Below are 4864 nucleotides of genomic sequence, written 5' to 3' on the forward strand. Positions count from 1 at the left end.
TTGCACAGGTTACAAAATGTATAATTTGACAAAATATAGACATCACACATCAACAATAGATTCATCAAATACAATAGAAGATTAGTCTTTGAATACAATTCATCATATTAGTCTCCGAATACAATTCATCATATTAGTCTCCGAATTAAAAAGACCAAACAAAGATAGAACATTATATTACAAGTCTCAAGACCGCGAGTAGCGAGTTTGTCTTCGCATTACAAGTCGATATCGATCATCTAAACTACCATCACATAGAAGAGAGCTGCGGTCATCACGATGAGCATCATCACGATGAAACTCGTCTTCATCCGGTTCCTCCAACGCTCCCTCCCCTCTCCCGCTAGATAGCGGGCGTATCTAGATTCGGCCTCGGCCCTAGTGGTGTACCCTTTGTAACTGTTACCGCTGAATCGGTGAACCTGTCTCCGACACTCCTCCCAGTCATCGTAGACTCCGGGAACCTTACCCTTGTACACGACATACGTCGGCATCGCTATGCACTAGCCAAACGAAACGTTAGTACCAATTCACAGACAATACATAAGCAATATATAATTATGCAACAGAACGATCGAAAGAGAAAAGCAAGACATTAATAGCTCCGATTACATCTAAGTTGAACGACTCTCGAAACCAAAGAGACATACTACAAGTTCATTAAAGTTTAATTACAACATGAGCCAATCGATGTTTCGGAACTAGACAACTCGACTCAAGGGACCAGAGCGTGGATGAAGCCGCCGTCTATCGTGGGAGTCATGAAAGAACGGGCGTTGTCATCCTGCATTTGTAGCATTGTGTCGATGTCACTGTTGGACGGTTGATTTCTGAGGTAGAACTGCCCCGAGGTACGAAGGACATCTTGATGGATGATTTCCGCAAACTCCGACTGGATGCGAAAGAATTCTTGTCGGAGGTCCGCGTCCTGGATTGCCGACACGCTCGCGGCCCAATCTTGGAGTTTACTCGGTAGCAGAAGTTGATGATGGTCCCGTACGATCGCCCGCATGTGATGGATGGCGTAGTAGGCACCCTTCTGACCGCCAGGCGGCTGCTTGACGCAGCAGAACGTCGTATTGTGGGAGAACACGTGCTTGCCGTACTTACGAATAGGCCTGGTGAAGGTGCCTCCAGATTGGGCGTAGCCGGGGAGAACATCATCAAGAACCTTCTTGACATTTGTGTAGTCTACGTTCGACTGACGGTCCGGGTCGAAATACGTGGCCATGGAATATTTGGGGCTTAGGAGGATGAGCGTGCAACGTGTGTCACTGCAGAAAACACGGAATGTTAAAAGAAAAACGATCGAAAAGTAAGAATTCATATGTTACGGGCCGGTTGAGGGGAGGACTTACTCGGGAAAGTAAGGCACGAGGAAGTTATCCTTATCTTGGTTTGCCAGAATGACGCCTTCGAGGTAAGAACTCGCGACTTGCCGGTCCCCAGCGCTGCCCAAGATCTTGGCACGCATGTAGAAGGGGTCGACTATCACGATGTCCGGGGTCTTGTCGCGAATGATCCGCATCTCCATACTCAGCGAAAATAGCCGAACGAAGGTGTAGTGCAGCGGATGAAGGTTAAACATAGCAAAGATGTCATCAAACCGCAGGACGATCGTACCCCCGATGTCGCCATCCACAAAGCCCTTGCCCTCTGGCACCTTGGCCACGAAAACCGGGTATGCCACATCCTTCTCTCTGAGACGCCGCTTCTCCAAAGAAAGAACACTATCGTGTAGACTCCGCATAGCACCGGTTGCAGCATTGAGCATATTTGGTGGTAGCATCGCCCTACCCGCCACATGCACCCTCCTCGAGATATCCTGCGGTGAAGGTGGCCCGTCCTGAGCATGGATCGTACTCGGTGCCGGCTGGCTCGCACCCTTCTTAGTCTTTCTTTTGCGTGCCTTCTTCTTCTCCTGTAATGGGACCGAGTTCTGCTCACAGACCGCCTTCTTGAGTGTGTTGGGGCTGATAATATTTCGCACCTCGCCTATCTGAGGCTCGGTGAAGTCGGCAGCTGGAGGCGTCTCCTGAGAGCTGAACGCCAGACGGCGCCTGTTGCAACTTGGCTTCTCCGCGGTACGAGCTAGATCGCACACGTCTTTTGTTGGGTTTGGTTCTTGAGAAGGAGGCCCCATGAAGTCGCCATCGTACCCATGCTCGGCAAAGTACTGATCGACGTTGCCAAATGTATCATCGTCGTCGTCGTCGTCATTCTGATCCTGTGCCATATGCATGTTTGGATCCAGTGGCATAGGGATGTCCGGCACCGTTACGGCGGTCTTGCCATGGGGCCGACTTGGCGCCGGCACGACTGGCGGTGTTGTCTTTGGGGTGGTGTCCCCCGCCCCCAAACGAATCTGGCTCTTCGGCCAAAGCAGGGGCCAGCTCAGGCAGGCGCTGAGGGTCATCACGTCATCATCGTCGGCCCCGACGGGTCGAATCGGAGGTAACAAGTCGTCGCAGCCTGGCAGCACCCGAACCAGTTGAACCCTAAACAAGTTGGGTGGCATCTGGGTACCGTGGAACAAGGGGTTGCCCGGTTGAACGATTTTGCCCTTGGCGACATCGACCAACTCGTTGTTCACGAAGTGGAGGAGAGTGCACGGAACGTCGGCGGCACCCTGCGAAAACATGTAGGGCGTCAGGGATGCCCAGTCAAAGGCAAGGAGATGAAGTCCTCGGCCGAGAGAGGCTTAATTAGTTACCGTGATGATGACGTCGAGCTCGGCTAATGTCGAGGCACCGCCAACGGCGGGCGTGCAGTTAACGGAGCGGCCGCTTGCTGAAGAGGTGCCGGCCGGCGTACACCCGGGTGCATTAAGCTCCCGTGCCGGCCGGCGTACACCCGGGTGCATTAAGCTCCCGTGCCGGTGCCGGTCGGATCTGGCGAGGTGGGATAGCGATCGAGATGGAGGGGGATCGAGATCGAGTGTCCATGAAATTTAAAAATATTCATGATAGTTCAAAAAGTGCCCATGAAATACAATCGAGAAATGAAGGCTACGATTTAAATACAATCGATCTTAGCTAGCTATCTGTTCACAATCTTCTTGCCCTTCTTTTTCGCAAATGGAGTTCTTCTGTGGAACGGACGTCCTTTAGGTAGGGTGGTCCTGCTTCTTCTTGTGGTGTATGCTGCTACTTCATCATCGTCGTCATGTTCGATCCTCGGGTCGCCGTACTTGTCGAAGTCTTGCTCATTGGCTACTCCATCCATTCCGATGATCTTCCTTTTGCCTCTCCTCACGACAACATGACTGGGCTTTGGCGGGTCGGTAATGAAGAAGCATTGGTCCACTTGGGAAGCCAGTACCCATGGCTCATTTTTCGCGGTGACGTTTGCGCCCGCGGTCTTGGATTTGGCTTCGGGTATAACCATGGTGGTGAAATACCAGTCTTCTTTTATGACGTTCTTGGCCCATCTGACACGGAACATCAGGACCTTCTCTCCAGCGTAGCTCAGCTCCCAGATCTCCTCGATCCTTCCGTAGTATCTGTCCTTGTCGTTACCGGTGTAGGATTCCATCGTTACCCCGGAGTTCTGATAACCATCGCTCTTCATGTCCTTGGCCTCGGTGTAGAATGTGTAGTCGTTGATATCGTATGCCTCATAGGTCATCAGGTTGTGCTCGGCGCCCTGTGACAAGGCGAATATGAGTTGTTCTTCCGCGGAAGAATCCTCATGTAAAGGGTACGACAGAAGCTTATGCTTGAACCAACGCGTGAAACATGAGTTGTGCTCTTTGAGTGTATCTCCATCCGTCCTCTGTTGGCCTCGGTCATTGTACGTCTTTTTAATAAAGGTTTTGTGCTCTACCACCCAAGGATCGACCACGTCTATGTGTTGTAGCGCGACTAGGTTTGCTCTTTCAAAGTCGGCGAGTCGACCCTCGAAGTCGACATGCATTTCGCGGCGACCCTCACGGTGACCCCATCCAGCGAGCCTGCCGAGGTGCCTGTTGACGGGCAGACCAACGGGGTTCTCGATGCCTAGATAATTCATGCAGTAGGAGATGCACTCTTCGGTCAGAAAGCCCCTGGCTATGCTTCCTTCTGGACGTGACATGTTGCGAACGTATCCTTTGATGACACCATTCATCCTTTCGAACGGCATCATGCTGTGCAGGAACGTCGGCCCGAGTTGGATGATATCCTCCACTATATGGACCAGCAGATGCACCATAACGTCGAAGAATGCGGGCGGGAAGTACATCTCAAGCTCGCATAGTATCACCACGATCTCTTCCTGTAGCCTTCTGAGTTGCCTCACGCCAATCGACTTCCGAGAGATGACGTCGAAGAAGTTGCATAGGCCAAATAGCGTTTCACGGACGTGCGCGTCCATGATCCCACGGATTGCAACTGGAAGTATCTGCGTCATCAGCACGTGACAGTCGTGAGACTTCATCCCGCTGAACTTCTGCTTCGCTGGGTCTAGGTATCTGCTTATCTTCCCCGCGTAACCGTAAGGAAGTTTTACTCCTAGGAGGCAGGTGAAAAACTGCTCGATCTCCTCCTGACTTAGAGTGAAGCACGCGGGAGGGTAGTCATTTCCGGTCTTCTTGGCCTTTTTGCCTTTGCGACGACTTTCTGTGTCCTGCTTCGCCTCATCATCATCATCATCATCATCATCATCATCATCATCATCATCATATATAGCGTGAAGCTCCTGCCTGATGCCCATTGATTTCAAGTCTGCCCTTGCTTTCGGCCCATCTTTGGTCCTCTCTGGCATGTTGAGCAGGGTACCAAGCAGACTCTCGCACACGTTCTTCGTGATATGCATGACATCAAGGCTGTGAGGCACACGGTGGATCTTCCAGTACGGCAAGTCCCAGAAAACAGACCTCGTTTTC

This window comes from Triticum aestivum, chromosome 2B (assembly GCF_018294505.1).
Source record: "Triticum aestivum cultivar Chinese Spring chromosome 2B, IWGSC CS RefSeq v2.1, whole genome shotgun sequence".
NCBI classification, from domain to species: Eukaryota; Viridiplantae; Streptophyta; class Magnoliopsida; order Poales; family Poaceae; genus Triticum; species Triticum aestivum.